We start from the raw sequence: 24,688 nt of genomic DNA, 5'->3' as shown, positions 1-24,688 counted from the left end.
GAGGGCATATAACAAATCGGAATGAAGTTTTCAAAGCTGCGACAAAGTGCACTGATGAGGGAAGCCGTGGACATCAGAAAAGCTTTTTGATAGCGCGCCGCACAAAAGACTAATCTACAAGGTCAGTAAGTACGGTATAGAGGGTGAGCTACTTGAGTGGATAAAGGGCTAGCCTGGAAATCAAAGACCTAGTTTCCTTGTGAGCGCTAATAGTTTGGGAAGGAGGGAGGTGAGTATTGGAGAATCGCAACGATCAGCATCAGGACCATTTTTTTGCGCTCGCTTTGTCAAGGACCTGGAGGAAGTACAGTGCAGCGAGGGGGTGATGTTAGTGGAGGACACAGAATCAGGGCAGGCAGTCATGTTTAGGGAGGCCAGAGAGGAGCCCAGGCGAGCAGACAAGTTGATTCTGCAATTGACCACGGATCAATGAAAGGCAACGCGGCTCGGACAGAAAGGAAGGGAGAAGGATAAACCTGGCAGTGTGGAGGCGGGGGTGGGGGTCAGACCCAGCAGGACAGAGCAGCAGAAGGAAAAAGGAAAGCCAGAGCCCTTAGCATAGAACAGATCTCCTGCCTAGAGAGTTCGGGACAGTGGGCATGTGAAGGATGGGTTCTTCCTATGCTGTTAGGGGCTGAACACCCCCTGCCCCCCGGCATGTGCCATGTCACCTGATTCAGAGAGCCAGGAGGCTCCTGTGTTTAAAAGACTAGCCAGGAGATCTAGTTCAATGCCCAGCTCTACCCCAGCCTCCCTGTGTGACACGGGCAAGTCATGTATCTCTGTGCCTCAGTTTCCCCTCTGAATTTGGTCTGTCTTGATCATACGCTCTTTGGGCCCGGGATTGTTTCTTACTGGACACTTAAAGCCCAAAACCAGGGGACCCCATCACAGTAAGGTCTCTGACTTGTCCTCTGATCCCCACGTCACAAGAGATTTACACTTTCATACAGGGGATGCACAGAAAACTCACAGACTATCCTAGGCAGTTAGTATATTGCAGCCAAAGGCAGCACTTCTAAAGGGTACGAAACCACAGCACCTCTCAGGGACGGCTCCCTGGTGCCCTAGATAAAGACACACACGGTGGGGTGGATGGAAGTGTGGGCCACACACCCCCAGGGGGAAATGGGGCAGCTCAGGAGTGTGCTGAAGCAGCACAGTGCCTCTGGAGACCACAAGGGGGTGCCATCACTGCGCTAGGTCAGAAGGGGAAGTGGTGTTCCAGCCCCTTCGTGCCCCCCAGCTACAGAGTCTAGCCCAGTGGTGGGCAACCTGTGGCCCATCAGGGCAAGCCGCTGGCGGGCCGCCAGACTGTTTACATTTCGATGGCCATCCGCAGCTCCCAGTGGTCACGGTTCACTGTTCCCAGCCAATGGGAGCTGCGGGAAGTGGCACAGGCCTGGCCACCATTTCCTGCAGCTCCCATTGGCCGGAAACAGTGGACCGCGGCCACTGGGAGCTGCGGGTGGCCATGCATATGGAAACAAATGGTCTGGTTGCCCGCCAGTGACTTGCCCTGATGGGCTGCGTGTGGCCGCAGGCCGCAGGTTGCCCACCACTGGTCTAGCCCCAGCAGTGGCATGGCAGGAGGGTCGCAAGGTGCTGGGGGGAGAAGCTCTCTGCATCACCACTCTCCCTGGTGCATGCAGGGCCGTCCTTACCCATACGCAAAGCACACAGCTACATAGGGCACCAGGAAATTGTGCCCTGCGCAGTTGCGTGCTGCTCCAATCCCTGCTCCGGTTCTTCACCAGGCCTCTGCCCCTGCTCCGCCCTCCGTTCCCCACCGGCTTCTTCCCCTGGGCCTCCGCCCCTTCCCCACCCCCAGCACTTACCGGCGGCGTGGCTGAGGCCGGGTCGCTGGACTCCCACTGCTGGTGAGTGCAGGCCCAGCCTCGCCCCTGCTCTGCTCCAGACTCGCCCCCGGTCCCCTGAGCTCTGCAGCTGCAGGGCTGGGCCTGCCCTCACCGGCAGCGGGAGCACAGCGACCCGGCCCCAGCCGCGCCGCCGGTGAGTGCTGGGGGGTGGTTCCCCCCTGCCCCCCAAGTCAGCCCCGGCCCCCCTGTAGAGGCCTGGGTCGCCCCCCCCCATCCCGCAGAGGCCTCCCCGCGGGGGGACTGCATAGGGCCCCAGAATCGCTAGGGACGGTCCTGGGTGCATGGGCCGAAACCCCTGTGCAGAACATGGCCTTCGAGCGACAAAGTACACCGGATCCTCGCTAGAATGCAGGATTTGGGATCCATGCGCGATACCGCGTTATAGCGGGGACTGCATTAAAATGAAATGCAATTAAAATAATTAAATTTGGGATCCATGGCCGCGACCATGTTATATGCGAATTCGTGCTATATAGACGCGCGTTCTAGCGAGGGTCCGGTGTACCACACTCAATACAGAGTAGATAGCTGCATCTAACACACACATATGTCACATAGAAAACGGGCCTGATTGTTAAAGACAAAGCACACACTGCGTGTGATTTGCATGTGCATTTACTGCAATCAGACACACAAATAACCAGAGCCAATGATTTGTGCGTGCTATTCCTGATTTATATGCACAATCACTGAAACTGCACGTGCAATTTCAAATGCAATGCAATATGATTCTACATTGTGGCATACACACACAACAGGGAGTATAAATAGACTTATTGAATAATGGTCCCAGGAAATCCTTCTTGTGCTTTGTAAAGAGCCAGACAATGAACCCATATTTGGAATGCTTTGAATACTTTCTGGTCATCAGATTAGTGAGATGAAGAAGGTAAAGCAGAGGGCAACCACAACAATGCCACCCAGAGGCAGCAATCTTCTGTCATTCATAGAGGTTATAGCAATTAGGTCAAAAGTCTCCAGAAACGAAGAACAAAAGGCTTGTCTAGAGGAAGAGCCATGTAGAGATGGACCCAAATTCAGGTGCCAGCCAGGCAACAGCCTGGGGCACGGTGGAGATAGCATGCAGGTGGGCACACATCCTGGAGCTCTCTACTGACCCCATCCAGATCAGGAACGCTGCTGGCAGGCTGCGGAAGGAGCTGCTCCTGCCCCACACTGTGCAGAGCCCCAGAGAGATGAGGAAGGAAAATGTAGTCCCTAAGCGCTGGCCTGTTCTCCCATGGGAGCAGCCATACAGCAAGGAGGAGACAACACAGACAGTATGGATTTGCTTCCTGCCGCCCTGAACTGTCCGTTTCCTACACACAACATATGCGACCATGTCACCCATGCCAAGTGTGTATTACACATCCCGCCACTCACCAGGGGTTACAAATGCACGGACTGTACATGCTGGACCAGATCCTCATCTAGGATTGCCAAGTTGGTAATACTTAAAAACCAGACACTCCAGCAGGAGAGTCAGAACCTCCCCTGCCCCGCCTCTTCCCCCCAAGGCCCTACCCTCTATCCACTCCTCTTCCCCCCTCCCCCTGTCGCTCACTGCTTTTTCCCTCTCCCCCACCTGCCCCCTCCACCCCCCACCCCACCTGAGACAGGAGGGACTCACCTGCGGAGCCAGGGCTGGGAGCTGCAGCTGCCCAATGCAGGTAGGAAGCTGCTCCAGCTGAGTGGGGACTGGAGCGGGTGATGACCCACCACCTCCCCCGCCCGCAGGAACTGGACATCAGGTGTCCAGTCCCCTTTTCGACCAGACTTTCCAGTCAAAAACCAGGCACCTGATCACCCTATCCTCATCTAGTGTAAACCAGCAAATTGCCACCGAGATCAATGGACCTACACTGAATCCCACCAGCTGAGGAGCTGGCTCTCTATGTACAATAAAAGTGGCATGGCCCAATGGATAGGGCTGGGCTTAACTCCTTGTTCTGGGCCACCCTAATGGCAGTTTTTAAGCCAAAGCCCTCATCGAAATCAAGCAGGGGCACGGCCTGAAAAATCATTGGGGGAATGGCCCCACTGCTGCCAACTCACCGCGTGACCCGGGACAAGTCAGTTGCCTTCTCCGTACTTTGGCTTCCGCAGCTGTGAAACAGGGCTCACAATAATGCAGAGAGCTTTGAGATCTAGGATGCAACTAAGGACTCAGTGGGGTTTCTATGTTCTACACAACGCTCTCCAGGGCTCCCACAGCTGGGATGCTGATGAGTGGCAACAGATGCAGTCATCCCCCAGCCCCCAAATATAATTTTTATATACATATAAACTTTTTAAAAGCACATTTTCCCATTCTGTTTCTAGGCCGGCTCTGCCAACAGCTGAGCAGGCTACCACGCCGTCCATCAAATCCTAATACAATTCTGGTGAGTTGGAGTGCACGGATCCTGTAATTTATAGGAAGTCTGTCATTCTCAAAACAAAAAATCACTAGAAACCCAGCACATTCAGAGTTAAGGTAAAATTTAAATGAAACTTAAATGGGAAAGAATGAAAATCCACTTAAGATACTCAAACTGCCTTAACTCTGCCCCGTTAGTGGCACGTGCCTCCAATCTTCCCTGCTTTGATCCGTTCATACTTAGCTCCTGCGGGCTTTCACTCACACCATGAAGATGTGTTTGTTATTTTAAGGATCAAGAACATTTTCTAAGGGCTTTGAGAAGTTTGTACAGGTCTATACTACAAAGTTAGCTGGCATAGCTATGTTGGTAGGCACGTGAAAAAATCATTCCCAGCCTGACATAGCTACGCAGCAAAAGCCCTAGTGTAGACAGTTATACCAGCAAAAAAATCCTTTAGCTGGAAACAGCTTATGTCAGCGGGGCAGGTGGTTTAACTAAGCCAATTCCTTTTGTTGGTATAACCAGCGTCTCCACTAGGCGGCCCTTCCGGCATAGCTACACCAGTACAGCTGTGCCAGCAAAGCCTTTGTAGCGTAGACGAGCCCTTACTCAAACCGCTGGAACAAACTATGAAGGCAAGTGGTGGATTCTCCATCTCTTCAGCTCCAGACTGGCTACCTGTCTGGAAGATGCCTCACCCAACACAAGTTACATGGCTCAATAAAGGGGTAACTAGCTGAAATGTGATGGCCGGTGATATACAGGAGGTCAGATGAGATGATCTAATGGTCCCTTCTGTGAATCTAGAAGCACCACCAACCCTTTAATGACCACAGGAATCAGGTCCTCAGGTTTCCATTTCATACAGAGGACAGCACCTTGGGCGTTCATTCTTCCCTAGCAACCGTGAGGGGATCACCCCATCTACTGAACCACAAACACCACTTCCAGCGGCAGCAGCATGGGCTTTCCTAGAAGATCTTTCCTCCATGAACTGACCTAGCCTGATCCTGCTTAGCTAGTGAGATGAGCAGGGCCCACAGGGGTACAGCAGCTACACTTGAACCAAGGGGGCAGAAATGCAGTAGTTGGGTGACATTCTAAGGCACTGAAATGTCAAATACAGGCCTAATTTTGACTACATGGGGCCAGAGCCACAGCTGATGTAAATCAGCAGCACGCCACTGAAGCTAAAGGAGCTGCACTGATTTACACCAGTAAATATGATCCCTTATGTGCACTGGTGACTGACAATACCAAACTGTCCCTTACAACTCAGAAATCCTTGCAAACTAATGCACCCTGGGAGTTCTAGTGTACATGTAAACCATATTCTAAAATCAGAACCACTGAGCAGCAAGAACCAGGCATTGACGTGTCGGCTCAGTGCAATTACAGATGCAAGACTGCAACTAACAAATTAAAGAGGCCCACACAGAAAGAGTCAAGAGAAAACCCTAACGGAAGCATTTCAGCTCACACCCACACCTAATGGTACGGCTGGGAAGTCAGCACTGGGAACATCCTGAGAGCAGCAGAACCAGCAGCATTCAGGAAAAAGCTCAGAGCATCCATAGTGAAGGAGCATTAGAGATTCACAGTCTTACAGGGAAGACAAAAGGATGTTCAGGGTGAAGGACAGAGGCATATGTGACAGAGGTGAATGACAGGTTAAATAACAGAGGAATGGAAAAGAATGGGGGAACGTGTTCAAAAGAGAAACCCCCAGTGGAGAACATCAACAGCTGGACTGAAGACAAGAGGTGGGTGATTAGGGTTGAAGGAGATGTATAAAAGCCAGGTATGTGCAAAAGCAAAGCAACACACGTCACATGGGAGGGTGGGGTGGAGAATGACTGAGAACTGGAGGAAAAGTCTCAGAATGAGAACACAAATTTAAAGAAAAAGAAGCCTGAAAAGTAACTGAAAATCATGATGAACTGGAAGGAGAACTGCTGAAGCCAAACAAGATTTAAAGGCCCAAATTCAAACACCATACAGCCACCACCCCAAGTGCCAAGGGCATCACTTGCTTGGATCGCTGGATGGCCATCTGATGTCATGCTAATCAAGGACTTTAAAAGCTGCGCTTAAGGAAACTGAAGTCAAGGGAGGCCAGAGTCCAGGATGAGAGTGCATCAAGACCTCAGAGCACTGGGGCATGTGGATGCAATTCCTATTTGTTGCAATGACATTGTGCAGGCTTATGCCAGGCAAAATGGGTCTAAAAATTACTGGGCCTAATTCAGCTCTCAGTTACACTGGCATATATCTGAAGCAAATCCATACCACACAGTGGAGTTACTCTGGATTTACACCTGTGAGCAGAATTGGATCCATCGCCCGTGGGATAAGATCACATGCATCTCTAGGGCCCCTGTAGAATTATCTTGGCAATTCAAATATAGTTTGCCAGTTGTAACCTCAACCAACCAGTGGGGCCCAGAAATGATTTTCAGTCACGGATTTTGTTCCCACATCTCAATAAATCAGGAATCACTCCAGTGTAGTCAGTGGAGTTACACCACTGGAAAATTGGCATAGGTGAGAGCAGAATCAAACCCCAAGGATGGATCTGAACTGTGACATAGAAATGGAAGGCTCCATGTCTCACAATGAAGTGCTGGGGATGTTTATTACCCACTACATTCTCTAGCTGGAGAACTAGCGCTTGCTCTTGACAAGAGACAGATTCAGTGGTCTAGGTTCTTTTCCATCTCTAACTTTCATGACTTTTAAGAGCTTAAATGGGAAGATGCAACACCCCACCATAAGCATCATCCAGAGAGGAAGAAGAGGGATGGAGGACATTATAAACTTCCAGAGCCCTGTGCTCACAATCTAGCTACATCAGTGGTAACCCGAAATTCCAACTGTTTGCAATGCAGTGACGATATTCGCTATAAAGTAGGGCTCTCTCTGACAGGTGACTGTAAAAATGGCATCGGGGTAGCTATGTTTGTTGGCTCGTGGATACCGTATGAAATCTTCTCATCTGACACATAAAAAGGTGGCATTTCCCTTCTGATGCATCATCCCCAGTAACAATGATTTTGCTGGCCAAATTATACTCTGATTGGCAGCTGTGCCTTTAGTAGCATTGCATAAGCGTTAAGGAATCCAGAATATGGCCTGTAAAAGAAGCAGCTTATGATTCCGAGTGATTATACACAGGAAGGGGAGAACTTCTGCCGCCCTGACCGGGAAAACCGAGAAGTCTGCTGCTTGCCAGGGGCTAAGATTCGTGATGTGACGGAGAGACTGCCGAGACTCATCAAGCCCTCGGATCGCTACCCCTTCCTGCTTCTCCACGTGGGCACCAATGATACTGCCAAGAATGACCTTGAGCGGATCACTGCGGACTATGTGGCTCTAGGAAGAAGAATAAAGGAGTTGGAGGCGCAAGTGGTGTTCTCGTCCATCCTCCCCGTGGAAGGAAAAGGCCTAGGTAGGGAGCGTCGAATCGTGGAAGTCAACGAATGGCTACGCAGATGGTGTCGGAGAGAAGGCTTTGGTTTCTTTGACCATGGGATGGTGTTCCATGAAGGAGGAGTGCTGGGTAGAGACGGGCTCCATCTTACGAAGAGAGGGAAGAGCATCTTTGCCAGCAGGCTGGCTAACCTAGTGAGGAGGGCTTTAAACTAGGTTCACCGGGGGAAGGAGACCAAAGCCCTGAGGTAAGTGGGAAAGCGGGATACCGGGAGGAAGCACAGGCAGGAATGTCTGTGAGGGGAGGGCTCCTGCCTCATACTGGCAATGAGGGGCGATCAACAGGTTATCTCAAGTGCTTATATACAAATGCACAAAGCCTTGGAAACAAGCAGGGAGAACTGGAGGTCCTGGTGATGTCAAGGAACTATGACGTGATCGGAATAACAGAGACTTGGTGGGATAACTCATATGACTGGAGTACTGTCATGGATGGTTATAAACTGTTCAGGAAGGACAGGCAGGGCAGAAAAGGTGGGGGAGTAGCACTGTATGTAAGGGAGCAGTATGACTGCTCAGAGCTCCGGTACGAAACTGCAGAAAAACCTGAGTGTCTCTGGATTAAGTTTAGAAGTGTGTGCAACAAGAGTGATGTAGTGGTGGGAGTCTGCTATAGACCACCGGACCAGGGGGATGAGGTGGATGAGGCTTTCTTCCGGCAGCTCACGGAAGCTACTAGATCGCATGCCCTGATTCTCATGGGTGACTTTAATTTTCCTGATATCTGCTGGGAGAGCAATACAGCGGTGCATAGACAATCCAGGAAGTTTTTGGAAAGCGTAGGGGACAATTTCCTGGCGCAAGTGCTAGAGGAGCCAACTAGGGGGGGTGCTTTTCTTGACCTGCTGCTCACAAACCGGGTAGAATTAGTGGGGGAAGCAAAAGTGGATGGGAATCTGGGAGGCAGTGACCATGAGTTGGTTGAGTTCAGGATCCTGACGCAGGGAACAAAGGTAAGCAGCAGGATACGGACCCTGGACTTCAGGAAAGCAGACTTCGACTCCCTCAGGGAACGGATGGCCAGGATCCCCTGGGGGACTAACTTGAAGGGGAAAGGAGTCCAGGAGAGCTGGCTGTATTTCAAGGAATCCCTGTAGAGGTTACAGGGACAAACCATCCCGATGAGTCGAAAGAATAGTAAATATGGCAGGCGACCAACTTGGCTTAATGGTGAAATCCTAGCGGATCTTAAACATAAAAAAGAAGCTTACAAGAAGTGGAAGGTTGGACATATGACCAGGGAAGAGTATAAAAATATTGCTCGGGCATGTAGGAATGTTATCAGGAGGGCCAAATCGCACCTGGAGCTGCAGCTAGCCAGAGATGTCAAGAGTAACAAGAAGGGTTTCTTCAGGTATGTTGGCAACAAGAAGAAAGCCAAGGAATGTGTGGGCCCCTTACTGAATGAGGGAGGCAACCTAGTGACAGAGGATGTGGAAAAAGCTAATGTACTCAATGCTTTTTTTGCCTCTGTTTTCACTAACAAGGTCAGCTCCCAGACTGCTGCGCTGGGCATCACAAAATGCGGAAGAGATGGCCAGCCCTCTGTGGAGATAGAGGCGGTTAGGGACTATTTAGAAAAGCTGGACGTGCACAAGTCCATGGGGCCGGACGAGTTGCATCCGAGAGTGCTGAAGGAATTGGCGGCTGTGATTGCAGAGCCACTGGCCATTATCTTTGAAAACTCGTGGCGAACCGGGGAAGTCCCGGATGACTGGAAAAAGGCTAATGTAGTGCCAATCTTTAAAAAAGGGAAGAAGGAAGATCCTGGGAACTACAGGCCAGTCAGCCTCACCTCAGTCCCTGGAAAAATCATGGAGCAGGTCCTCAAAGAATCAATCCTGAAGCACTTGCATGAGAGGAAAGTGATCAGGAACAGCCAGCATGGATTCACCAAGGGAAGGTCATGCCTGACTAATCTAATCGCCTTTTATGATGAGATTACTGGTTCTGTGGATGAAGGGAAAGCAGTGGATGTATTGTTTCTTGACTTTAGCAAAGCTTTTGACACGGTCTCCCATAGTATTCTTGTCAGCAAGTTAAGGAAGTATGGGCTGGATGAATGCACTATAAGGTGGGTAGAAAGCTGGCTAAATTGTCGGGCTCAACGGGTAGTGATCAATGGCTCCATGTCTAGATGGCAGCCGGTATCAAGTGGAGTGCCCCAAGGGTCGGTCCTGGGGCCGGTTTTATTCAATATCTTCATAAATGATCTGGAGGATGGTGTGGATTGCACTCTCAGCAAATTTGCGGATGATACTAAACTGGGAGGAGTGGTAGATACGCTGGAGGGGAGGGATAGGATACAGAAGGACCTAGACCAATTGGAAGATTGGGCCAAAAGGAATCTGATGAGGTTCAATAAGGATAAGTGCAGGGTCCTGCACTTAGGACGGAAGAACCCAATGCACAGCTACAGACTAGGGACCGAATGGCTAGGCAGCAGTTCTGCAGAAAAGGACCTAGGGGTGACAGTGGACGAGAAGCTGGATATGAGTCAGCAGTGTGCCCTTGTTGCCAAGAAGGCCAATGGCATTTTGGGATGTATAAGTAGGGGCACAGCGAGCAGATCGAGGGACGTGATCGTTCCCCTCTATTCGACATTGGTGAGGCCTCATCTGGAGTATTGTGTCCAGTTTTGGGCCCCACACTTCAAGAAGGATGTGGATAAATTGGAGAGAGTCCAGCGAAGGGCAACAAAAATGATTAGGGGACTGGAACACATGAGTTATGAGGAGAGGCTGAGGGAGCTGGGATTGTTTAGCCTGCAGAAGAGAAGAATGAGGGGGGATTTGATAGCTGCTTTCAACTACCTGAAAGGGGGTTCCAAAGAGGATGGCTCTAGACTGTTCTCAATGGTAGCAGATGACAGAACGAGGAGTAATGGTCTCAAGTTGCAGTGGGGGAGGTTTAGATTGGATATTAGGAAAAACTTTTTCACTAAGAGGGTGGTGAAACACTGGAATGCGTTACCTAGGGAGGTGGTAGAATCTCCTTCCTTAGAGGTTTTTAAGGTCAGGCTTGACAAAGCCCTGGCTGGGATGATTTAACTGGGAATTGGTCCTGCTTTGAGCAGGGGGTTGGACTAGATGACCTTCTGGGGTCCCTTCCAACCCTGATATTCTATGATTCTATGATTCTAACCCAGCTTGACTCTAGAATCCCAGGGGAAGTTGCAGGGCTGGAGATTAGAAAAAAAAACTTTTTTATTTGTAAAATGGGTACATCTAAGATGGAATCAATGAGACAGATGCAGGAGCCTCTTACAGAGTCACTTTTAAAACATTTTAAAGCCTTTGTATTAATTATCCAGAAAGGATTACACTTTCCAGTCAAGACAAAGCACAAAAGGAGCACCCTTTGATGAGACAGAGATGGGTCCAGGGAGCTGGGTGAGAAAGATCACTGACCATGTGACAGACAAAAGGAGAAGAAAAAATATGGAACAAGAGGAGAGATTACAGGCCATGAGACCCAGAAGAAAATAGATTAAAGCAATTCTGCAGCACGCGTTTGCTAGCGGAATCACTTTTTCACACACCAAGCCTCATTCTGATCTTATTTGCACCGGTACAGATCAGGAGTAACCCTAATGAAGGCATTGGGGTAAACCTGATGTATGTGTCTCAGAATCGGGCCCTCTATTTATCTCTGAAAACTAATTTTGGAGCGTTCCAAACCTCAGAAGTTAACCCAATATGGTATGTAGGCTGATCCAACCGCTTCCATAGAATACAAGGGTTCCCCTTTGCTTCATTCTGCTGCTTTAAAAAGTTGTGACCTTAAAATCCTTTTCTTCTTCTAATAACAGGCTGCCCTGTGCATTGATATGGATTGTCATAGAAGACCTGCGATGCCATCCGCCTGCTTCCCCAATGTAGGGGAGGAGACATGTGGGAAGAGAATGCTCTGCATGTGCTAACTGACAGTGCTCTCAGGGCCGATACCCATTGCCCCCAAAGACCAGAGGCACCCGAGAAGAGAGGGCTTTTAAAGGTGTGCCTGATACGCCATGCAGCACCCCCTCTACCCCGCACTCCACCAACTGGGATGTGCGTGGAGCTCAGAGCAGGGTGAACTGAGAGGTGATGTGTATGTCACAGCAGGTAAATGGGCTCATAAGCTTCTGTAACACATAGGTGCCTGAAGATTAAACCTGATAGCCTGGCTGAGAAGGACATGTGCTGACACAAAACCCAACCCCACACCTATCAGATTTAAAGGATCACTTCTCCTCTCTCCCACCAATAGATCAATCCTGACACCTCCCAACACAGACACAGAGTAAATACATTCTGGGCTCTCCTCCCACCACCTAATAACTGAACCCACAGATTTGCTCCACACCCCTATGAATGAATTCTGGGCTCACCCTCTGCAAACCCCTCCACAAAATAAATGAAATCTGTACCCCAATCCAAGACTGCTAGGTTCCCCCATCACATAACAACGCTGCTCTGGGGCTGCAGAGCTCTGGGGCACACAGGATACCTTGGGCCTCTGAGAAACTCTGAGAGTCATAGATGCTAAGGCCAGAAGGGACCGTGATGATCATCCCGTCTGACCTACTACATCAAGCCCATCCCTTCCAGTCAAGCGAGAGCAGCTCTTTCCCGCCCAGGCCACTCTGTTCCTTGCTCCCCATTTATCTGCAGAGAAGCTACCACTTGGTACCCGGGCCCTGCTCAGGCAGCTTGCCCAGGCAACACGCAGCACGAGTGGGCAGGAGGGGAAGCCGGCCCTGCCCCAACATGCCAGAGCATGGGCAGAGAAGCAATGAGCAGGAGAGTAGTAAAGAAATTTCCCCTTCTTTAACCACAGCTCCAAACGGGGTACAAGCCATACCAGCTCAGAGCCCCTTCGGCAGGACTCGGCTTCACATACACCATTGTTATGGTGGTGCCACTCGGCCTGGGGTTGGCGCAGTCGCCGCCGATTGCTGCCACGGGGAGTGAGATCTGCCGCAGGCTCTGCTGACCCCCTCACACCCACTGGCTGCCCTGAAACCTGCCCCTTGTCCACGTCACCTTGGAGTCGGACCCCAAAGCTCTAAGCAGATTCCATTGTTTCCTCCCTCTCTGGCTGCATAAGGGCTTTGCTGGTTAGGGAAAAAAGCAGCCCCTTTCCCCCCACTATTTGCGCCAACTACCTCTTATCTTCTGCCCTCCCAGCTCCTCCGCTGCAGCCTCATCCCCACCTCCCCTACGAGCCCCCTACTCCTGGCAATATTGCTGGTCCTTTTTCCCCCGTAGGCCTGTTAGCTCAGCCCCTCCACTCTCCCCACTCACCCCATCTCCCACCAGACATAAAACTGATCTAAGAGGCCATTTGCCTCCCTTCTTGTATGTTATACCTTGTCTGTCCCCCCCCTCCTGCCTTGTCTGTCTGGTCTATGCAGACTGTAAGCAACTCAAGGCAGGGATCGTCTCTTACTCTGTGCAGTGTGGAGCACAATGGGGCCCTGATCCTGGGGCATCACTGGCTTAACAAACAATCATCCTCCTCCACTCCACAGAAGGTAAATTTCAATGGAGCTGGGTGTTGCTAGGCATACAGGCTCATCAAAATGGGTAAAGATCAATCCCATTGGAGTTGCCCAGCTCCAACAGGAAACAAATTGGGTTTCCGTTAAGGAAAAAAAAGGATTCAAAGCGCTAGCGAGAGGGGGAAATGTTAAATGCTCCTTTGGCCAAGGGAGGAATTCAGTCTCCACCTCTCTTACCAAAGCTCGCAGAGCTGGAGAGAGACCCAACAGGAAAAGCTGGGATCGCCCCCAGATCCGGGGTCCTCTGGAGGAGAAAAGCGCCAGAAAGGCCCCCTCTCTCCTGGAAGTTGAAGTTGAGGGGCGGGGGGTGGGAGGGTGGAGGAAAGCTTCAGCACTATATTCTTGTTGAGCACCAGAGCATGAGTAAACACGATGGAGGCTTTTCGTGGTCTGGTGAGTTTAAGCTATGAGCTGAAAGTTTAACTGTTAATACACTTAACCAAGGGGTCCTTCCTGCGCCCGGGTTTGGGAAAACAAATTTGCCATCAGTGAAGAGGGTGGGGGAGAGACCGGGGCAAGTCAGCACCGCCCCAGTGGAACCAGCCTCCTGAGGAGGGGAGTGGTACATCTGCGTGGAGGCTGGAGGAAAAAGGGCGGAGGGGGGGAACAGGACTGGAGGGGGCTGGCTCCGGCCTCCTCATTGTGAGCCTGAATGTGGCCATCAAAGCGCGTGATGGAGTGGCAGCCAGACAAAGTGTGGAAAGCCACACCACCTCACCGGCAGGAAATCCAGAGTCTCCCAAGCAGGGACGGCATTTGAATAGCAAAGGTAGCAGAGTGCCAGAGGAGATGCCTGCTGCTAGGTCCCAGACAGAGCGGGATCCAGGCCAGCACACGGCCAGGCTGCTGACGGGTGAGCAGGCAGCTGGCCCCAAGACAGTCATCTTGGTGGCTTGGCATGATTTGTTTCAAGTCTCCTCACCCTGGAAGTGGCAGTCGCTCCCAAAGGCTCCCCCAGCCCATCCTAAGGATCCCAGCACCGGAACATGTCCTGCATCGGGAGGGAAACTTCCCACCAAGGGGGCCAGCGCAGCTCCTCTCTGGGTGAGAGCTGGTGTAGTGCCATGGAGCTCCCTGATTTACAGGTCTCTGGAGGATCTGGCCCCAAAGCCAGGGGGTGGGCAGCCCCTAGGAAAGCCTCAGGGCCAATCCAGGGTTGGTGTAAATGGTGAAGCGATGGCACTTGCATGATCCAGCAGGCCTGCAAACCCAGGGAATGGGAGTGGAAGGGACCAGGGGCTGGTAGCATCCAGAGATACAGTAACGCAGCACCCTTCCCTCCAGGTTTTCACTCACACCTGCACCATCTGCTACCCCCCCGGCCCAGGCCCAGGTGAAGCCCAGCTGGCAGGGGACCCCCCCAATGCATCAGGGACACAGCCTGGACTCCAGCCTTTTTACACCCCGAAGAACGGTTTCAAGTGGCCAGACCGCTGCCCATGGTGGGGGCCAGCGTGCACACCTGTCAAACGCCTCGTCTGCATGAGCTATGCGCCTGTGCCCCCCTACAGGCGCCACCTGGCCAAGGCAGACATAAGGCCTGAGCCTGGATCCAGTGGCGTGAGAGCAGAATCAGGCCCAGGGAGAGTAACCGACACCACCACTCACAGGGACTTGGCTCACACTGGCTTTCAAGCTCCAGATTGGCCCTTCCAGGCACAACGGGCCCGATTCTGCTCTCCTGTATACCAGTGTAAATCAGGAGGAACTGCACTGAGATTAGTGGATTCAGACTAGGGTAAACGGAAATCAGGTGAGGTGAGCGGAAGTCAGGCCTTCTCTCTCTCTCCTTCTCCCTCGCCCCACCACCCACACTTTCTACAGACCCCTGAGTCTCACTCAGTTGCAGGGTGGGCACTGCAGCAAATTCACCCACTCCCCAATACGGCCTTCCATGGCACCTAAGGTGCTGGGGACCAAATCCTCTGCTTGTGTAAACTGGCACACTTCCGTAAAGTCACAGAACTCTGGTGGCTTATGCCAGCAGTGAGTTTGGCTCAGAGCTTCTAATTTCACACAGTAAACCCCCAATTCCTTCATTGCCCCTTTTCCAAACTCAGCCCTCCCCTGGAGACTTTGGCCTTGGAGAAAGCACATGGGAAAGAAGCAAAATATCAGCAGAACTTGCAGTGTAAATCTGAAGTGACCTACACTGCTAAAGGCAACAACGTGACACCGATGTAACTGAGAAGATGATCAAGCCAGTAAGCTGTCTAGTATTTTGCAATAAAATTACAAGCCCCCCTTGCAATAGTGTCTCTCTGAGCAGCACGCTCCTGCTTTGCTAGGATTCAGCTGAGAACACGGTCAATTCATCTCACCAAATGGCCCCCAGTCACTGCTGCACTAGAACCAGATTGGAACCAGCACCCTACAGGTGAAGAGCCCCATATGACCCTGCCCCGCACCCAGAGCCAATCAGTCCCCTTCTCCCCCCGCCAAAAAACCCCAACCCTCTCACTTGTAATTCACCTTGCTCTGTGTTACCAAGCTTTTAAATCTGAATGGGCCAAAGGGCCAGATCTTGCGCAGGTGTAGATCATTTCTATTGACATCGGTGCGGCTATGCCAATTTACACCAGCTGAGGGTCTGGCCGTAAGTGCTACTGGAGGAGCTCAGAAGTGAAACCACCAGAAAACCACATTGTGCTTAGGAACAAACGAGGATACCGACAGGCAGCCACATGTCCCCATGTGCTCCGAACGCATGGCCCGAGAGTGCCCCTGGTGAGAACAAGTCAGGAAATGCCATGAGCTCTGCCTTCTCATGGATCATTGCTGGGGGGAAGAGTTTATCCCACAACCTATTGGGTGGGCAGGGGAGTTGATTCCCCAAAACCAATGGAGGAGATGCCACTGACTCTGCAGGTAGGGGACACATTTCACCAAAGGGGACATTTACCCTGCTTAGGGAGAGGACAATTTGGCCCCTCTGTGATAGATGCCACTAGTGAGATGCACTGGACAAGTCCCTACCACAATAAACCCATTTCAGCATCCCCCTCTTGCATGACTCGTGTTAACTGCATCCTTTATCAAGGAGGAACAAGCAGGTTTTTGGAAAGAGGCACCTGCAAATACATCCTCAGCCAGTTAATGTCATACATGCACTTTTGGCTGCTGGGCTCATGCTGCAGACTGGATCAGTCCTCAGCCTTCAGGGCATCCCATGCTGCTGGAGTGTAACACGGCCCAATGTTATTTCACAGGCTCCGTGGGCCAAACTCCATGCTAGCGTAAGCCAGCACAACTGCACCAAAGTCAACCTTGTGGCATCTGCCAGAGACAAAGCTGGGTCCCTTTGGTCCTCAGATCTCCCCCTGTAAGTCCATGTCAGTAACAACTTGGCTCAAAGCCTCAAACAATTCATCTATTTTCCCACCAAAGTGGTGATAACCTGTGAATGATGTGTGCATGCATTCATTCAAAAAGTTTTACATTGTACAAAGCCCTTGCACACATGACACACACACACACACACACAAACTGCCTGCACCACCAAGGCCTTCTCCCCATTCCACCCCCCATTCAATAACCTCTGCATGCTCTAAATGCCCTTGTTTAGCCCAATGCAGACACTTCAATATCTTCTTTATTATCTCTCTAATCCAGGGTAAGCAATCATGTTTTGCAATGTGCACTTTGCATTTGCCACCAGTAAACAAAACTCCCACGCAAGTTCATTCAACAAGTTTCATTCATGGAATCAGCCGAACTTTCAAATCATTCCGAACATTTACTATGTCGATTTCATTTGTCCGACGCTTTAACCTGTCATTTCCTCATAAGCCACTTTGTCAGCTTTAATGTGCAGAGGAAGAACATCGACTAGAACTTCAAATACACAGAGCCAAGTCAACCCTCACCAGCAGAAAGCTATAAGCACTTCTTTTGTTAGTTTACTTTTATTATCACGCTCTGATGGGTTAACCCCAAAAAACACCCCGGGAGGTCAGATCATTGGGTCTATAAGGCTGATAAAATGCACATCTACGCACACACGCACACAATGGCGCCTACTTGGATTTAAGTGACAAAACGAGCCCATTCCCATGACAGGGGAACACAGTAAATGTTACCAACAGCTCCCAATTCCATAGGGGGACACTACTAAAATCAGGCAATAAATTTACACTTGGCAGCAAAGGGAGCTAAACCGACCCCTCTCTGCCTCGCCAATGTGGGCAGAAGCCTTGGAGAACAACACTTACGGGTTTTGTGCTCAATAAGGCACTAAAGAAGCCGATTTGTTTTTGACATTGCACTGAGAGTTCTCATCAAGGTCTAAATGCACAGACTGTTGTCATTTTTTCAAAAGGTGACACCATGCATAATCTTTCAGGAAAGGAATTTTTTAAAAAGGGAGGAAAGGGGCACTCTGTTTTCTATGTCTAACTAAAGGGTACTTTACACTCCAAAGGAAAAACCTAGGTCTGCTTTTCTATTAATCAACACCTCTTAAAGGCAAAATCCTCGCTACTTGGCCTTCAATTTCAATGGCTCATGTTTCTTTCAAAGCGCACATTAAAGCAAAGCTATTTAACTGTTGGAACATTTTTTTAAAACCTCACACAAATAAACAAAAGGAAAAAAACCCAGTTACAGTAGCAATAAGTGAAAGCAAGTATATTCAGGGTGGGACCTTTGTCAGCCCAAGTTCTCCCTATGCCTAGGTGCAGCATGGAAGACCACCCAGTGTTTGGGGAATCCTCCAGCACAGAGGGGATAAACGGGGTTGGAGTTAACAAAGAAGTTGCAGTCTGAGCTCTGAACTTCCTGGCTTTGGTGGGTTTAAGCTGGACCCCACACAATTACTTACAGCAGTTGCTTGTAGGGAAGTAGCCTGCAGGCCAAATTTTCACTCCCTGGTGCTATGGGTGTATTTGTAATAAATCACACCCTTGGACAGGCAAATCAGGGAGAGAAACACCCAATCACCCTCCTGTATAGGCAGCTACCTGATCTAAAGTCACAGGGTCCTGTTTGCATGCATAAGCATGGAAGTTCATGGGTAGCTTTGTGGAAGCAGCTGCTGGAAATTTAGTCTTTTTTTTTTTAGAAAGTGGAACAGCAAGTGAAGGTGGGGAAGTGTCCCTGTGACAGAATAAGGGCTCCAAGGAGCCTGGAAAAGCCAGGCAAGGGAACTATTAAAGGACCATTGACACTGTCATATCAGTCAGGGCCTATTCCCGAACGCGTCAGAAACATAACTTCCATTGAGTTCAGTGGTGCAAGACCCAGCTCATACCCCTTGCATGCAATGTATCTTTCAAGCTGCATGGTGATAAGAAATGTGCCCTACATTCTAATTCAGTGGGTTACAGATGGGGCAGCCCCAACCATTAAGTTTTTCTTTTAAAACACGGTATTTCCCAGGTATCCTACAACTAAGAGGGCATGGATCCTTTACTCCTTCATGTAGTCCTCAAATCACTCCAGTCATCCCATCCTCTCCAAAGAATCTACTCATGGGAGCAAAGATTGCTGGATCAGGGTCACATGGAGCTCTGCACACATGTGATCTGTTATCACTGGATGTGTGTACAGCTTTGTTTATGTTTAGGACCCAGAATAAGTAGCACTTCCTTTTTAATCGCTCATTTGAGCAAAGAATTAAAGGACCCAAACCAAATAACTGGGTGGAATGGGAAGGGCATTGGTCCTCAATGAGTTGAGCTAAGACCGAGCCGAGTTTTGTATAATAATCAACAGTACAGTAAATCATTTGCAAAATACACTACAGCACTACAGTTAGCAGCGTGCGGCTGTGGATGAGTATTAGATAAATTACACATTGTACACTGCAATCGTCTGCTTCCATTTAATCTTTTATTCTTAGTGTACATTCAGTGCCCACACATCAAATGCAGGGGGAGTGCAGCTCCAGCATGAATCGCATATTACCGACTCAAAGGCAAAGTGGGGGGAAAATATTACTTGGTTAAAAAAAACAAACTTAAGTTACTTGTCACACATGGCTCAGTTCCAGAGAGCCGCGCATCCCGCACACTGGCCATCCCTCACTGACTGCAGTTTGGGAAACAAAACTAAAATGGGCAACAACAAAATAGACAGATTTCAACTACTCCGTGGATGCAAAATTTGCTTTAAAAATAAATGAAACAAACTCAGCCCTCCTGTTGCTTTTATATAAAAAAAGAAACCTGTAGAAAACTCTGAACAAGCGACCCCAACACTTTGAATGCCCTCTGAGCTACAGAAAAGAAAAAGAAATCATATCCAACCCGCAAGTCAAAGAGATAAACCCAGGGAACGCTGTTCTGCCCCAAATCCTCTTCCTCCAGCTTTTTTTTTTTTTTTTTTTTTTAAAAAAGGGCAAATTAAAGCCGGGAAAACCCAAAGTCTGCCCCCCAGCCGCCTTGTGCTGCTCCCCGTCCACTCCCTCTCCCCAGCAGCGCCAGGCTCTGCATGGCAAGCTGGAGGCAGGCGAGGGAGGGTGGGCGGCCTGGGTTTGTTTGCTGAATCGCCAGCCCCTGGAAAGCAGGGCTAGGAATTGCTGACAGCCCCTGAGCTGCAGCGGCGCTAGCGGGCGCCGCTCTAATCCGCGGCTCACACAAGCAGAAGGGTCAGCTAGAGCCAGCCTGCTGCTTTCAGACACCATTGTAACCCGGGAAACAACCCAGTGATTAGATCGGGAGGGGTGGGCTCCCGATCAATAATGCAGCGTCCTGGGATAGAGGGGCTGGCTGCAGCCACCGTGCCACCGCCCAGCCCTGGAAACTGACATTTGCTATCCCATTTCCCCCTCCTGTTAATTTCACTCAAGGGGGGGGAGGGAAGGGGGGGCAAGAGGGACAATTTCAATATTGCAGACAAAACTTTGCTCATTAAACGCCCCGTCCTCGCGGCCGCCACAACAATCCCCCCACCCCCCACGCTCCCGGCAGCAACCCCAATAAAGCAGCCGCGATCTGGGACTTACATGACTCCGAGCGCTACAGGAGAGAGAGAGAGAGAGACACACACACACACACACACGGGACTGGTCACTTTCAAATCGCGGTGCTTGGGGTTTGCTCCACCCCGCAAAAAATACCCAAAACTGGAAGAATCGGGGCGGGAGAAGCGATTAATTTCCCTTGGGGGGGGACTTTAAAAGGAAAGTGAGGGAGGGTGCATAACCCTCCCCCCTTCTCCTGGGATGTCTCTGCCTCTGCTCCAAGGACCTCTGGTGCCAGCCGGGCTGGGGCGAACTCACGGGTCATCTCCCATGGAGGATCCCACCACCCTCCTCCCCCCCCCAAAAAAAGTCCCCTCTTTTTGTCTAGACCCAGTGATCTGAGACCAACCTTCTGCCGCACTTCTCCATCCCGGCGGAGGTAGGGAGAAGGGGGGTTAGGGATAGGGGCTGGGTCGGAGCAAAGGGTCTGATCTGCCCCCTCGCCCCTTTCCCACTGATCAGCACCTGAACGGACGGAAAATTACAGGGCAAACTTTTTCCCGAGACTTTTCCCCCAACTCTTCCGTCGCCCGTGAATGTATCTGCATATTTAGCAAGCACAGGGGCCTTTTCACTCTCATGCACCTACCGGAGGAAGAGCGATCCGGAGCAAGAGCAGGAGAAGCAGCAGCGGCAGGGGAGGAAGGAGGAGGAGAAGGGAAGGATGGGAGCTGCAGCCACCACCACTCCGGGCAGTGTGTGTGTGTGTGTGTGTGTGTGTGTGTGCGCGCGCGAGCTGTCGCCGGCCGGATTAAAGAGCCAAATCCAGAGCATGCAAAAAAAAAAAAAATTAGCACCTGCCAAAAAATTGTCTCTTTGCAAAGCGAGGGGTGTTTGTCTCCCTCCCCTCGCTGTGGGGCGGGGGGGTAAATCAGCGGGGTGGGGGGGGGGCTGCAGCGCCCAGATCAAAGGGTCGCGTGCATGGGAGGAGGGGGGGGCTCACAATGGGAAATTGAAGGGGAAAAAAAAAGAAGTGAAGGGGTGGGGGGGGGGTGTTTCTCCTCCAAGGCAGCGTCTCCTTCCCCGCAAACCCACCTCTACATCCCTCCTCGCTCTGGAAGTACATAGACAGCCGAACCACATTGCATAGGGCTGCTGCTGCCCGGGGGCTGCCGGCAAAACCCGGACCGGACCAAGTCGCCGGCTGCCCACTGCCGCCGCCTCTGCCATCTCCGCCTCGCTCCCTTGGCCCTGCTCTTTTGCATGCTGAGCGCAGGCTTCTCCCCCCGCCCTCCCCAGCAACCAGCCCCAAAGTGAGCCGCAGCCCGGGGCAACTCCTCCAGCCGGGCAGGCAGCGCCGAGCCGCCTCCAAAGGAGGTTTTTATGCAATCGCTTTGATTATTATCTGATTAACTTGCAGCGTGGCTGCCGCTGCTGCATTCCCACTGGCCACATCCCAGCCCCCAAGCCCTCTGCCATCCCTCGCTGTCTCCTACACTCCCTCTTTTTGCTCTCTCCTTGTGTTCCCCCCCACCACCACCACCACGACGAAAAGCAACTTTGAGTTTATCGCCGTCCTTCCCCTTTAAACAAAATAAAAACAAACCCCAAAGTAAGATGCGAAACTTTGCCCAGCCGGCGTTCAGCAAGCTGGCCTGGGGAGGTGCTAGCCCAGCCGGGTTTGCTTCTCAGGGGCGATGTGATTTTTATTTGGGGCTTTGTTAAACTGGCCTGTTCGGAACTTTCTTTGGGGGGGGGGGGTTGGTATAACAAATACCGAGGTTCACGCTGCTTTCTGGTGAAAACACGCTCCTTGTGCCTCGCCACAAAATATCGCCAGCACATGGGCTGATTCATTGTGGAGCCTTTTTTTATGAATAAAGGTTTTCCCAGCGGTTCCTTAGGGGTGTAAATACTTCAACAGACCACTTGTGGTACTCGTGCTAAACTTTGAAGATCCTTTTTATTAATTAATTATTAATTATTATTATTATAACATGTAGATACAGATGTGCGTGAGCGAGAGCATGAGGATTTAGGTTTCCGCAATGGATTCCGCTTGCTTGGACTCAGAGCGCAGCTTTCTGTGGCATTTCAAGCTATTCTGAGCTGAAATTGTTCAAACTAGTCTCTGTACATTATGAATACATGACATTGGCCCTCAGTCTAATGCAATGTGTCCATTTATTGTATTTTTATTACATACCTTGGGCACATATATATAAATGCCAAATATATATAGATGCCTATATAGCTTCTGCTAACTGCTATAAGGCCCTCTTAAAAGGGATATATTACTTGGGGGGATTGATTGGAAGTGAAGACTACAGCAAAAATTCAGAAATTGACCATCAAGATATAATTAAGCTGCAGGTCCCTTTTGTTTTTTTTTTCAACACATGATGCAGACCTTCATCCTTATACACATTACCCTGCTGGCCAGGGGATGTGTTATAACATTCTTTAATAATGTATTTTGTATCACTTGTCTCAGGCTGTTTACCGTCTGACAAAGTTTGGGTTTAGCTCGCCGCATGACGTGACCTAGTCTTAGTAACAGAACTCCAGGACAAATAGTGGGAACTGTCTCAGATAATAATTAATTAATAATAGGATCATGTAATAATAGTAAGCACGTCTATAGCACTCTCAAAGCACTGTGCAAAGCTGGGCAGGTGCTATTAAGCCACGCTCCGTACAAGACATTTTCCCCTCAGTTCTTATAGTCCTTCATGTTCACTTTTAAAAATCATGTCTGCTGAGCATCTCCTGCAATCCTGGAGCATGTGTGAGGGACCCACACAGCACCCTGTTGATTTCCATGGGGCTCTGCTAGGGAGCAAGGGTCATCTCTCCCCTCCCCCCTGCCATGCAACGCTACTCGCAGGATCAAGGTCTTACATGGTACAACCTCCATCAATTTCAAGCGGACCAGGACCTGGCCCAGTGCTACTACTGTGCTCAGATGTGCTGGACAAGATAAACAGATGGCAGACAGCTAATCATAAAACTAGGTCTTTGGTTATAAACCACTTGGACTAGGGTGTGTCTCTCTCCATGATACCATACTGAGCTGCTGTCTCAATAAATAATTGTTATGACTGCTTTTCTTTCTGTGTCGCTTATACCTCACACGTTTTGTTCATGTTTGTGTGGCTGATGCCTAAAAAGCCTGGGACTGGGGCCCTGAAAGCTTATTCCGGGTAGAATAAGATAAAATGTCTCCACTCCAATATCCCCTACACAGCATCGAAGTTATCGTCCTCTATATTTCAGGTCAAAAGGCCATATGACCTCCCCTCAGCAAATTTGTAGCTGGTCAATATTTGCTGGTGCCAGAAGCTATTGACTAGCTAGGAAAGCAATAGTGCAAAACTCTTTTCAGTCTTATGATGCTGTGTCAGCCAGTTGTATGACAGTTGGTAAGCAATGGGTGTCACAAGTATGTACATCATATATAATCTGGGGATCATGTAAGTACCACTGGTCAGATGTGAACTTCTTACTGAACCCTTCCAGCAGATACATGAAGAAAACAGGAATGTGATATTTCCTGGTCTTGCTTGCAATACAATCTCAAATGGACTCAGGACCCAATTCTGCAAATGTACTCACATTGACTAGCAGGTGCTCATCCATTTACTTTACGTGTCCATTTAAGGAGTGGGTACTTCCTCCAGCATTACAGGAGGTACAGCTAATGTCTGCTATAGGCAAGGCTGAAAGGCAATTTCTATTCCCACTCTTCTCCATTTCTCGTAACTTCTTTTGGGGCTGAAGCATTATGTGGATTCCAATTTCTTATTCAGTTAAACTGATTATTTATACAGACCATGTGTGTGACCCACAGCTACCATAACAAGACCCTGATCGCTACCACACTACACATTTCCCCATTGCACACCTGGCCAGATGTATGGCAGGGGACAGCGAAGCAGGGGTTATCTTCCCCTGAAGCATCAGGGATTAGCCACAGCTGGAGACAGGACCCTGGATGGGGTGGACTAATGCTCTGAAGTGGTACAGAGAATCCTTTCCAGACGTCTGACTGGTGGGTCTTGCTCACATACTCAGGATCCAACTAATTGCCAGATGTGCAGGCTAGCAGGAATTCTCCCCCCCCCCCCCACCCCGTCTGATTAGAGGAACCTTGGAGATTTGCTGCCTGCCTGTGCAGCATGGGGTGTGGTTCACCTGCTGGGATCATCCGGGCATATCTCACCTAATCAATTCCCTGCCATGGCAGCAGCCTCTGGCATTGGTGGCCCCTCCATTTTCCTTCTTCTCTGCCTGGGGCACCTCTAGTCTCCTGAGGATGACATGCTTTAGGGCTCACTCAAGTTATTGAGCTCAATATAAGGGTAAATGGGTAAAAATTTCAGGCCTGGGTTTTACAGGAAGTCAGACTAGATCTAAAAAGTCTCTTTCCCCTTAAACTCTATGAAATAAGCAGGATATTTTCAAAGATACAACCAGGAGCCCAGGTACCCAACTCCCACTGACTTTCAAG

At 50.2% G+C, this 24,688-nt stretch overlaps 1 protein-coding gene across 7 annotated transcripts in view; it reads right to left on the bottom strand.

Moving 5' to 3' along the window:
• CXXC5 (CXXC finger protein 5) overlaps positions 1–21,396 on the bottom strand; it is a 101,759-nt gene extending 80,363 nt beyond the window's left edge. For 4 of the 7 annotated variants that reach the window (XM_073356035.1, XM_073356042.1, XM_073356043.1 and 1 more), the window contains exon 1: positions 20,828–21,267. The gene's annotated coding sequence lies outside the window, so the exon portion shown is untranslated. The other 3 variants (XM_073356036.1, XM_073356037.1, XM_073356038.1) reach the window with 3 other exon arrangements.
• Between the last annotated feature and the right edge of the window lie 3,292 nt (positions 21,397–24,688).

Source organism: Lepidochelys kempii, chromosome 8 (assembly GCF_965140265.1).
Source record: "Lepidochelys kempii isolate rLepKem1 chromosome 8, rLepKem1.hap2, whole genome shotgun sequence".
In the NCBI taxonomy this organism is placed as follows: Eukaryota; Metazoa; Chordata; order Testudines; family Cheloniidae; genus Lepidochelys; species Lepidochelys kempii.
Note: the sequence above shows the minus strand (reverse complement) of the source record. Positions and strands in the feature narration are given on the sequence as shown.